The sequence below is a fragment of the Eurosta solidaginis genome, chromosome 1 (assembly GCF_040869045.1).
Source record: "Eurosta solidaginis isolate ZX-2024a chromosome 1, ASM4086904v1, whole genome shotgun sequence".
In the NCBI taxonomy this organism is placed as follows: domain Eukaryota; kingdom Metazoa; phylum Arthropoda; class Insecta; order Diptera; family Tephritidae; genus Eurosta; species Eurosta solidaginis.
Window position 1 is genome coordinate 188,279,621 of NC_090319.1, and position 13,443 is coordinate 188,293,063.

At 42.9% G+C, this 13,443-nt stretch overlaps 1 protein-coding gene across 4 annotated transcripts in view; it reads right to left on the reverse strand.

Annotated features, from left to right (window-relative positions):
• Positions 1–13,443, reverse strand: part of LOC137236957 (protein anoxia up-regulated-like) — a 1,647,042-nt gene that overhangs the window by 1,432,872 nt on the left and 200,727 nt on the right. The gene's annotated exons all lie outside the window — the stretch shown is intronic.

Consider the following 13,443-nt stretch of genomic DNA (forward strand, 5'->3'; position numbering starts at 1 on the left):
GTGCGCTTACGTCAACATACTATATCGCTAATACATATCTTGCCTCGGTCAAAGAATTTCGTGATCTTAGTGTCATTTTCGACTCTTCGTTCACTTTCGTTAACCATGTTAACTATCTTATACCAAAAGCGTATGCTAATTTAGATTTTTTACGGCGTTATGCGAAGGATTTTAAGGACCCATACACTGGGAGTATATTGTATAATTCATTAGTGCGATCTAAATTAGAGTACGCCTCTATCATATGGAATCCCATTTACAGCACATACTCTGCTAGAATTGAAAGGGTTCAACGTAAATTCATTCGATTCGCCCTCCTACCCCTTCATTTTGTTAATCCCCTACCACCTTATATAAACAGGTGCATGCTTATAAATGTTATGCCACTGCATGTCAGACGCTCAGTACAACATTTAATGTTTATTTACGATATTATCTCTGGTACTATTGATTGCTCAGCTCTGTTGGAGCAGTTAAATTTTCTAGTTCCTAGTAGATCTCTACGCTCTCATAATATATTCTACGGTGAAGTTCTGGGAACCAATTACCTTAGCTTTGCCCCTCTCACAAGAGGTCTAGAAGAGTTTAATAAAATTTCCAGAATGCTAAATCTTGACTTTGCAATGCCCAGGCCTTTGTTTAAGTTACGGATTGAGTCTTACTATCGAGAAAATTTATCTCATCCTTGAATTAATTATTTTTAGTTGCTTAGTTTTAAGTTAATTTGCAAACTTGTAAATCCAGTCAGTAAGGTTTCTGCCATTGACTCAATAAATATGAATATGAAATATGAATGTTTTATCTTTCTTCCTTGCTTCGTCCAACGCATTTCTTGGATGGCGGTGATGCCAGATTTTGCTTTGACGAAGACATCAACCAGATGGGCATCTGCACCAATCCCATTCAGGGAGCGGACGTTCCTGGTGCATGCCCTCAATTCATTGTCCTTCAAACGTTTGCCATGGTCGTCATCAATAGAGAGTGTATTAATCCGAGGCTTGTTGTTTTATTTCATTGGAGTATGGTTTTACGTGGCGGGTCCCAAGCCCAGCGCACAACCCGCTCAGCGGGGGAGAAAATATTACTTGGCACGTTTATATAGCGATCCGCTTGCTCCAAGTCAGAAGCCCGCTTGCAGCCGCACCTAGAGGTGTACAGACGCTGCCGGTGAGATCTCCCCCGGCTAGCCCTTAAACCGATTATGTCAGAGTGGCATAGCCGGGTTGTCGCCATCTCACATTAGGCTACCCAGAGGATACTTGGCCGCAAGCGACCGGCAGTAGTGAGATGCTTGAACCGCATGCAAAAGAATCGCTCTGGCCATTCCCAGGTGAATGGCGGTCAGAAGATTTCCCCACTTTCGTGCACTTCTACACAGGGCCCACCCTCCTTAGTTCTATAGGTGGACGCCTTTTCTAGATATCGCCAAAAAGGTGGACCAGGGGTGACCCTAGAATTTGATTGTACGATATGGGTATCAAATGAAAGATGTTAATGAGTATTTTAAAAGGGAGTGGGCCTTAGTTCTATAGGTGGACGCCTTTTCGGGATACCGTTATAAAGGTGGACCACGGTTGACTCTAAAATGGGTTTGTACAATGTGGGTATCAAACGAAAGTTAATAATGAATATTTTAAAAGGGAGTGGGCCTTAGTTCTATAGGTGGACGCCTTTTCGAGATATCGCGATAAAGGTGGACCAGGGGTGACTCTATAATGTGTTTGTACGATATGGTTATCAAATTAAAGGTATTAATGAGGGTTTTAAAAGGTAGTGGTGGTAGTTATGTATGTGAAGACATTTTCGAGATATCGACCAAAATGTGGACCAGGGTGACCCAGACCTTCATCTGTCGGTACCGCTAATTTACACAATATGTAATGCCTTCTATGGTTGGCAAAGCCATACGGTGGGCCAACAAACGCGCACACAAGCATAAACACAGCGCTCCCCAATTACCATCACCACCATAGGCGTTGAAGATGCCACCGCTCATGCTAAGCCATCTAAAGCAGTAGGCCCAGCCGGCATAGCTATGCCGATGCTTAAAAAACTAGGCAAAGAGGGATTTTATTACGTAACGCATGTCTTCAACCTCTCCATGTCTACCTTCGTCATTCCCGAAAAATGCAAAATGGTCAGGGTCGTTCCGCTATTAAAGCCTGGGAAACCAGCAAACATAGGAAATTCTTATCGTCCGATATCTCTCCTATCGCCAGTAGCCAAGACATTTGAAGTCATTCTCCTTCCCTATTTCACTGCAAATTTGCGTCTTGCCAATCATCAGCATGGCTTTCGAAAACTACATAATGTCTAAACGCCATTAACACGCAGATAAATTGCGTGAATAATTGGCCTTTCTTCGCTATACTGCACTACTTTTTGCACAAATAAAAGGGTTTATGTTCTTCTTTAAAAACGTTATAAATACACTTTCTTTATTTATTAATAATTCGAAATTATTTCCAAACAAGTTGTTGTATAGCTGGCTATTGGGGTAAGGCGGAGGTGGCATGTGGCATGTTGGCAAGCTCCTGCTAGCTCGACGGGTGGGTGAGTTTTTGCTCACCCGCCTTACCTACAGTTATACAAACAAGAAAGAGATTCATGCCTGAAATCTACGAAGAGAAAGGGAAAGCTGGAAGAAAAGGTCTATCCGTGTGAGGTGGAGTAATCCCTCCCCTTCAGCGTAGAACCGCGACGCATCCTTGGGGGTTGCACTGACTCCGAAACTTTAGCAACGCCCCCTTAGCCTGACATTTGTCTGTACGTTAATGTCCCTTGTCCCTAGCCTGTCTAGTCTGTCACAGTCGCCTCACATCCACGTCCACTATATTTCACTCGTGCAACACCCACACCAATATGAAATTTTTAGCCGCACATTCTGAGATAGACTCAACCCATTAAATTAATAAAGGTGGCAGTTTGAATTTATTTGAAAAACGTTACAAATTCTGTACTTTTATTTAGCAAAAAAAAACTCCAACTAAAAAGCAATAAAACAAACAAAAAATCGAAACTTTCAAAAATATTGGCTTTCTTACTGCTAGAACTAAAAGGTAAAATATGCTAGTGTTTCCAACCCTACGTTGCGTTCATATATAGATAGATATATACATAGAAGATACTGTGAAAAACTTAGGAAGCTTTAGGAAAGCTGTTTATTTATTGACAAAAAAAGATTGACCCAACAACTTTAGATAAAGAGGAAAGAAAACGAGCATAAAACGGAACTCAAAATTAATAAAATGGTCAGCTGGAAATTTCTGAATACGTAGTGGACTTGATTATCGGGCTGCCACTGTAGCCCAATTGACTATCACCCTCTCCTGGCTTCCAATAAGTTTGCCCTTTTTTCTTTTAAACAGATATATGTGTATGTTTATAAGAACGTGTACCTACGTAATATCAATAGCTTAAACGTCTAGCACTTACCGATTAATCCCGCGACGGAGGCGCCGTGGGGTGAGTTGACGGTGGCGGGTGGGGTGAGTTTTTGCTCACCCGCCTTACCTACAGTTATACAAACAATAGAGAGATTCATGCTTGAAATCTACGAAGAGAAAGGGAAAGCTGGAAGAAAAGGTCTGTCCCTGTGAGATGGAGTCATCCCTCCCCTTCTGCGTAGAACCTCGACGCAACCTTTGGGGGCTGCACTGACTCCGAAACTTTAGCAACGCCCCCTTAGCCTGACATTTGTCTGTACGTTAACGTCCCATGTCCCTAGCCTGTCTAGTCTGTCACAGTCGCCTCACATCCACGTCCACTATATTGCGCTCGTGCAACACCCACACCAATATGAAATTTTTTGCCTCACATTCTGAGATAGACTCAATCCATTAAATCAATAAAGGTAGTAGTTTGAGTTTATTTGAAAAACTTTACAAATTCTGTACTTTTATTTAGAAATAACAAACTCCAACTAAAAAGCAATAAAACAAAAAAAAAATCGAAACTTTCAAAAAAATTGGCTTTCTTACGGCTAGAACTGAAAGGTAAAATATGCTAATGTTTCCAACCCTACGTTGCGTTCATATATAGAGAGATATATACATAGAAGATACTGTGAAAAACTTAGGAAGCTTAAAGAAAGCTGTTTATTTATTGACAAAAAAATATTGACCCAACAACTTTAAATAAAGAGGAAAGAAAATAAAAAAATGGATTAAATTGGATGGAAATTTATTTAATACAAAAACACTTTAGCATAAAACGGAACTCAAAATTAATAAAATAGTCAGCTGGAAATATCTGAATACGTAGTGTACTTGATTATCGGGCTGCCACTGTAGCCCAATTGATTATTACCCTCTCCTGGCTTCCAATAAGTTTGCCCTTTTTTTCTTTTAAACATATATATGTGTATTTTTATAAGAATGTGTACCTACGTAATATCAATAGCTTAAACGTCTAGCACTTACCTATCAATCCCGTGACGGAGACGCCTGCGCCGAAGAGAGAGCGTGGCTGCAAAGTTGAGAAGGCGTAACCTACATATGCTCATAAACCTATGGAAAAATGCTACGTTGGAAAATCGATCGGTGGAAGAGGTGATAATAAAAGATTTCAAAATTATTCGGTCATGCCGTTGCGGCCCGGATTTATGCGTATTACAGTGAAAGAAAATAATTTAAAAAAATTATAAAATAAAACAAGTAAGGAAGGCTTACATACTCAGTTGAGAGCTATGGAGACAAAATAAGGGAATATCACCATTTAGGAGAATGAACCTAGGGTAACCCTGGAATGTGTTTGTATGAGTTGTGTATCAAATGGAAGGCATTAAAGAGGATTTTAAGAGGGAGTGGGCCATAGTTGTATTGGTGGACGCCATTTAGGGATATCGCCATAAAAGTGGACCAGGGCTGACTCTAGAATTGGTTTGTACGATATGGGTATCAAATGAAAGGTGTTAATGAGTATTTTAAAGGGGCGTGGGCCTTAGTTCTATAGGTGGACGCCTTTTCGAGATATCGCCATAAAGGTGGCCAGGGCTGACTCTAGAATTTGTTTGTACGATATGGGTATCAAATGAAAGGTGTTAATGAGTATTTTAAAAGGGCGTGGGCCCTAGTTCTATAAGTGGACGCCTTTTCGAGATATCGCCATAAAGGTGGACCAGGGGGACTCTAGAATTTGTTTGTACGATATGGGTATCAAATGAAAGGTGTTAATGAGTTTTTTTTAAAGGGGCGTGGGCCTTAGTTCTATAGGTGGACGCATTTTCGAGATATCGCCATAAATGTGTACCGGGGGTGACTCTAGAATGCGTTTGTACAATATGGGTATCAAACGAAAGCTGTTAATGAGTATTTTAAAAGGGAGTGGGCCTTAGTTCTATCGGTGGATACCTTTTCGAGATATCGCCATAAAGGTGGACCAGGGGTGACTCTAGAATTTGGTTGTACGATATGGGTATCAAATGAAAGGTGTTATGGGGTATTTTAAAAGGGAGTGGGCCTTATTTCTATAGGTGGACGCCTTTTCGAGATATCGCCATAAAGGTGGACCAGGGGTGACTCTAGAATTAGATTGTACGGTCCCTCCCACAAATTGTCATCCTCCCAGCAGCTCCTTGCAGCAGGACTGCTACATATTCTCTTACTCCGGGAAGGTATCGAACCCAATCCGGGTCCGTCTCCTCACCCCGGTACTGAGAAATGGTTTTGCTGCATTTGCCAGAAAAGAATCTTTTTAGGACGGTCATACTCTGCTCAGTGTGTCTCGTGCAAGGGATGGTTGCATCGGACAGGTTGTTCTGGGCTTGATCTCAAAACCCGACGTCCACGTAACTTTTATAAATCTTTTGTGGCTCCTTGCTGCTCACGCCCTAGGGCGTCCCGTAGTCTACGCCTAAGCGTATCCCCACTACCTTCCAGCAGCTTCGCTGCTCAGCAAGCCACAACAAGTACCCGCTGCTGCTCGCGCCCCACGGCGCCAACAACTCAAACAGCTGATACCACTCATAACTACTACCTTCGTAGTAGAGCTGGTAGCAATGCTGAGCATCAGCCCCTGCCCCCGTCTTCTTCTCCTCCCCTCTTTTCTGGCAGCAATCGTGCAGGTCAGGGAAACAGACTCTTAGTCCCTGCCTCCATTTGCACCGTCTGCCAGCACAGAATATATAGGTTTACGACATCCGCTCAATGCAGCTCCTGCCTTGGGTGGTGCCACTTTCCTAGATGTTCTGGTCTCCGCGACGGCAACCCCTCGACGGGTTTCATCGCGCCATGTTGCCAGGTCGCAAACCCAAATCATCCGGGTACCCCAATGCTTGCCCAAGGGCGCCCAGTCCCAAGGCCACAACAGCAATTGCGTCCTGGCCTTCCACAACCTAGGCGTAGTCACCCCTCACTTACCCCTAGAGTGGCGGCGTCACCCCTCATGCACTTCAGAATTCTGCAGTTCAACTGTAATGGACTAACCGGGAAGATTATGGAGATAGTCGATTTCATGAAGCGGCACAACATCCGCATTGCTGCGATTCAAGAGACTAAACTCACAGCAAGATCTGCATTGCAGACCTGCTCTGGTTATAATTTCCACAGGAAAGACCGCGAGAGCGGAAATGGAGGCGGCCTCGCGTTTATTATACACCACTCTGTGCAATATCATATATTTGATCCTGGCATCGACCGCAGTGACAATGTCTTAGAACGTCCGGTCAGGCGATGCAAATCTAGAAATCATCAACATCTACATCCCTCCTGTCACCTGTTGCCCCAGTGGATACCGCCCTAATATCGAGGCCTTACTCACTGGCAACAACCGCATTATCTTAGGCGATTTCAATGCCCATCACGACCTATGGCATTCAAACTTGCGGGCGGAGAGTAGGGGTGAGATGTTGGCGGATCAAATAGACGAAACGACGTTCTGCACAATTAACGGAGACGCCCCCACACGTATGGTAGGAAGCTGTCATAGCTCGCCAGATATCTCAATCGTGAGCGCAGAACTCGTAAACTGCGTCAACTGGCAGCCGATGGTAACATTGGCATCCGACCACCTGCCCATACTTATTTCGTTCGAGCGTACCGCCGACTTCATCGTTACCGAAATACGCACTTTCATAAACTTCAAAAAAGGAAAGTGGGAAGAATATAAATCTGCAACAGACAGCAGCTTTGCTGCCCTCCCTATCCCGACTGATGCCCGCCAAGGGGAGCGTGCCTTCCGTAAGGTCATTGAATCCGCCTCGGCACATTTCATTCCCGCCGGGAGAATTCCCGAAAACCGGCCCCACTTCCCGGCGGAGGCCGCGAGCTTAGCGAGGTAACGCGACCTTATAAGACAGCTTGATCCAGGCGACCCCCAAATAAGGGATATAAACCAACGCATCAGATTGCTTGTGGACGAACACAAGCGGGCGAAATGGGAAGAGCACCTAAGAGGTTGTAACCTCTCTACCGGTGTAGGTAAACTTTGGTCCACCGTAAAGTCCCTATCGAATCCGACTAAGCACAAAGACAAAGTTTCCATCGCCTTTGGCGATAAGGTGCCGTCGGATGCGAAAAAATGCGCGAGCGCTTTCTGCCGACAATATATAATGCATCCTATGGTCGACAAAGATAGACGGAGAGCCAATAGACGTGCACATAAACACAAACTCAGCGCGTCACCAATTACCATCACCGCTAGAGAGGTTGAGGACGCCATTGGTCGCGCTAAACCATCCAAAGCAGTGGGCCCAGACGGCATAGCCATGCCGATGCTTAAAAACCTAGGGAAAGAGGGTTTCAAATATTTAGCGCATGTCTTCAACCTGTCTCTTTCCACCTTTGTCATACCCGAGAAATGGAAAATGGCCAAGGTGGTCCCGCTACTAAAAACTGGGAAACCAGCTAACGTAGGTGAGTCATATCGTCCGATATCTCTCCTATCGCCAGTGGCAAAGATGCTTGAAGTCATTTTGCTCCCTCATTTCCAAGCACATTTGCAGCTAGCCCCTCATCAGCATGGCTTCAGAAAACTCCATAGCACTACCTCCGCGCTAAATGTCATTAGCACCCAGATAAATTGCGGTTTGAATCAATATCCCCACCATAGAACAGTACTCGTAGCGTTAGACCTATCAAAAGCTTTTGATACGGTCAACCATGGCTCGTTACTGGAAGACCTGGAAGGGTCTACCCTTCCCCCATGTCTTAAAAAGTGGACCGCAAATTATCTGGGTGGTCGGCAGGCATCGGTGCAATTCAGAAACGAAACATCAAAACAAAGGAGAATTAAACAAGGGGTGCCACAGGGTGGTGTCCTATCCCCGCTTTTGTTTAATTTCTACATATCTAAGCTACCTTCACCACCGGAAGGAGTCACAATCGTTTCCTACGCCGATGACTGCACAATAATGGCCACAGGCCCAGGCCCAAAGATCGATGAGCTATGCAATAAAATAAACGGCTATCTCCCTGATCTCTCCAGTTTTTTCGCCTCGCGAAACCTGTCATTGTCACCGACTAAATCTTCCGCGACCTTATTTACAACATGGACGCCCCAAATGTCGACCGTATTGAACATCCACGTCGATGGCACTACGCTACCGACTGTCCTACACCCCAAAATCTTGGGTGTGACGTTTGATCAGGATCTACATTTTGGTGCGCACGCAACCGCAATTGTTCCAAGAATTCAGAGCCGTAATAAAATCCTCAAATCCCTTGCTGGCAGTACCTGGGGAAAAGATAAAGAAACGCTCTTGACCACATACAAAGCAATTAGCCAGCCGATCACGTGCTACGCGTCACCCATATGGTCGCCAAGCCTAAAAACCACCCACTGGAAGAAACTACAGGCCTGCCAAAATACTGCTCTCAGAATCGCCACGGGCTGTCTTCTTATGTCCCCAGAACACCATCTGCATAATGAGGCGAGAATACTCCCCATCAGGGAGAGAAATGAGATGCTGACCAAACAGTTTCTGTTGAATACCCAGAAACCTGGGCATCCCAACAGACATCTGCTTGAAGAACCAGCACCGCCTAGGGGCCTAAGGAGTCATCTCCGTAAGCATTTTGAGGAAATACGGCACCTGAGAACCCAGCCGTATGAAGCGGAAAAACACAAGCAGGTCCTTGGTGAACTCCATAGACAGGCGTCGGACCTTTATGTCGGGAATTGCCCGGCGAATCCAGTACTTGAAGAAAAATATCCAGAACTCGCAGAAGAGGAACGCATACTCCCCAGGGAAACGCGTGTCACTCTTGCTCAACTTCGTTCTGGATACTGTAACAGGTTAAACTCTTACCTATCCAGAATCAACCCCGACATACAAAATGTATGCCCTGCTTGTAATGTGTCCCCACATGACACCAACCATCTCTTTAATTGTAATGTGGAACCAACGCCTCTAACACCCCTTTCCTTATGGTCCACCCCTGTTGAAACGGCAAGTTTCCTTGGACTCCCGTTAGAGGATATTGATGACAATTTGTGATCGGTCGCGGCTATTAGGTGGGGCGAGCATTGCTACAACAACAACAACAACAACAACAGCAACATTGTACGGTATGGATATCAAATGAAATATGTTAATGAGTATTTTAAAAGGGAGTGGGCCTTAGTTGTATAGGGCGACGCCTTTTCGGGATATCGTTATAAAGGTGGACCAGGGTTGACTCTAGAATGGGTTTGTACAATATGGGTATCAAACGAAAGGTGATAATGAGTATTTTAAAAGGGAGTGGGCTTTAGTTCTAGGTGGACGCCTTTTCGAGATATCGCGATAAAGGTGGACCAGGGGTGACTCTATAATGTGTTTGTACGATATGGGTATCAAATTAAAGGTATTAATGAGGGTTTTAAAAGGGAGTGGTGGTAGTTGTATATGTGACGGCATTTTCGAGATATCGACCAAAATGTGGACCAGGGTGACCCAGACCTTCATCTGTCGGGTACCGCTAATTAATTTATATATGTAATACCACGAACAGTATTCCTGCGAAGATTCCAAGGGATTTGATTCCGCTCTGCAGAACTTTTTCATTTTCTTCTACTTAATATGGTAGGTTTCACACCCATTTTACAAAGTTTTTTTCTAAAGTTATATTTTGTGTCAATAAACCAATCCAATTACCATTTTTCATCCCTTTTTTCGTATTTGGTATAGAATTATTGGATTTTTTTCATTTTCTGTAATTTTCGATATCGAAAAAGTGGGCGTGGTCATAGTCGGATTTCGGCCATTTTTTGTATCAATACAAAGTGAGTGCAGATACTTACGTGAATCGAGTTTAGTAAAGATATATCGATTTTTGCTCAAGTTATCGTGTTAACGGACGAGCGGAAGGACAGACGGTGGACTGTGTGAAAAAACGTGGTTTCAACCGATTTCGCCCTTTTTCACAGAAAACAGTTATCGTCCTAGAATCTAAGCTCCTACCAAATTTCACAAGGATTGGTAAATTTTTGTTCGACTTATGGCAATAAAAGTATCCTAGACAAATTAAATGAAAAAGGGCGGAGCCACGCCCGTTTTGAAATTTTCTTTTATTTTTGTATTTTGTTGCACCATATCATTACTGGAGTTGAATGTTGACATAATTTACTTATATACTGAAAAGATATTAACTTTTTTTTTTAATTTGTCTTTAAAAAAATATTTTTTTTAAAAGTGTGCGTGGTCGGCCTCGATTTTGCTAATTTTTGTTAAGCATACATATTAATAGGAGTAACGTTCCTGCCAAATTTCAGCATGATATCTTCAACGACTGCCAAATTACAGTTTGAAAAACCTCTAAATTACCTTCTTTTAAAAGTGAGCGGTGCCACGCCCATTGTCCAAAATTTTTCTAATTTTCTATTTTGCGTCATAACATCAACGCACCTACTAAGTTTCATCGCTTTATCCGTCTTTGGTAATAAATTATCGCACTTTTCAAGTTTTTCGAAATTTTCGATATCGAAAAAGTGGGCGTGGTTGTAGTCCGATTTCGTTCATTTTAAATGACGACCTGGGATGAGCGCCCAGGAACCTACATACCAAATTTCATCAAGATACCTCAAAATTTACTCAAGTTATCGTGTTTACAGACGGACGGACATGGCTCAATCAAATTTTTTCAAATGTTAACAATTATACAAATTTCAAAATAAAATAAACTAATAAAAATAAAAAAAAAAACGAGATGGGCATAAAAATTAACCAAAAAAATCTCTGAGTTCAAAAAAATTCAAATGAAATAAAAAAAAAAATATTGATTCCGGCAGCGGCGCACGGATAATTCTGCAGCACCCTTTTGGCCCCTCTCCTCGGTTGCTTCTCTCCTCCAATTAATGATTGCGTTGCCCGGACAGGAGCGCCAAGATGCGCCTCTACTCATTTTATGTTCAGCCTGGTACCGTCTGTATGATTCCCCTTCCTACCCTCTTTTGTGTATGTTTGTGACTCTCGATGGAGGGGCAGGTATGGAGGGCTTCTTGCTGATAAATACTACCCCGCTTTATTTGTGCGTTTGTGGCTTGTGATGGTGACAACATTAAATTTTTGCGCAGCAGTCTAAATGTGTAGAGAGGGCATGTATGCTGCGGCAATATATCGCTATATTCCTTCTTGTTCATGGTCCTTTCTCTGTTTATATAAGTTATATCACTGGTAGATATCTAAGCCTATATCACAGATATCTACCTAAATCTATATCATAGTTTTAGCATGTTAGTAAAAAAAATATCACAGAATCTATAAAACAATAATAAAAAATAGGAAATAATAAATAAATAATAAATAAATGAATGAATAAATAAATAAATAAGGTCAATTATAGACATGGTCATAAAAATAAATAATTGCATAAATAATTACTCTAATGGTCAAGCTAAAACTAAAGCTAGGAAACTTTGCACACATCTACATTTAACATAGGTCACCAAAACTAGTATTCAACATATAATTAAGCAACAAAAATATCCTTAGCGTGGTATACGCCGACTTTCTTGCCACTGGTATCGCCGATTTCGTACATGGACTTGCCGATCGCTTTCAGCACGATACACTTAACTTGCTTTGGTGCAAGTTTAGCGTTGTAATTAGTAATGAATGAACTCTGTTCGAAATTTCGGCGATATACCACTTGTCCGATTTGGAATTTCACATCTTTGGATCTGGTGTTGTAAACTTTCTAGCTTCGCTCATGTGCTAATTTGAGTTCCCTCATAATGGAGTCCCTAATTGCCTGTAATCTGTCTGCTCTAGTTTCGATCTGCAGTTCAGTATCCTTATCGACACCTAGTTTGCGACATACTTCGTATGATGCGCCATGTTGCATCATCTGCAATCCTAACGTGGCATAGTATGGCGTACAGCCTATTGAGGTGTGTATGGCGCTACGAAGGACAAACGCCGCATCGCTAATACACCTATCCCAATTCTTTTGGTTGTACTTGATAAAGGATCGCACTATTTGGAGCACTGAGCGATTAACCCTCTCCGCTGCATTCCCTTGGGGTGAATAAAACGCTGTTTGAATGTGTTTCGCCCAAAAACCTCTCTAAAAACTCAGCAAACATGTCGGAGACAAATTGTTTCCCATTATCGGAATGAACGTATTCCGGTACCCCAACGTGAAGTACCTCTTTTTCTAAAAATTTAATTACACCTATAGACGTGGCTTTACGCATGGGTTTTAAAAGACAAACTTGGAAAAATGTTCAAGACACGCAAACACATAAACAATACCATCACTAGTACGTGGGTATGTACTCATAGAGTCGATAAACAAACGTTGGAACAGTCTTTCGGTTCCGTGTTGCTTTCCCATGGATGGTATATGAAACACGTTTTGGGTTTTGTTTCCCTTGCAAATTTCACATTCTTTTAGATAGGTTTAGACATCGGTTACCATACCACGCCAGTAGCATTTCTCGCGTATTCGGGATAAGGTCCTGCCGAAGGTGAGCTGTGGGAGGATTCCACCAACCCTGCGCGCAACTCTGATGGTACCCAGAGTTTCCAGGCTTGGTCCTGCTGAAGATCGTACCCCTGTAAAACTTAGTCCTTTTATATACGTAACCATCCCACACGCATAGTTCTGGGAATTTCTCTTGATTGTCTCGGTCTCGGTCACGGTTTTCCCAAGTTCGTCATACTCTTCAGTTTTAAAGTAAGGCGAGTCTAAGTCAATGTCCATTCGTCTGTCTGATAGCTGTATTTCCTCCATGTGTGCTCGCGACAGCGTATCTGGTACTACATTTAGTGCTCCTTTCCTTTTAAACTCCACCTCGCGAGTCTTCCAGAAAGGTCTTTCTGGTTCATCAACCATTTACGACTCGCGTGATCAGTAATTATCGTGAAGGGTAAACCTTCGACGTACGGCCTAAATAGCTTCACACTTATCACCGCAGCATAGCATTCCAGCTTGTTGATAATGCAATTACGCTGCGCTTTATTCAGTTTGGTGGAAATGTAAGCTATGGGTCGTTCGTTGTTCTCGTCGTCTAACTGAAAGG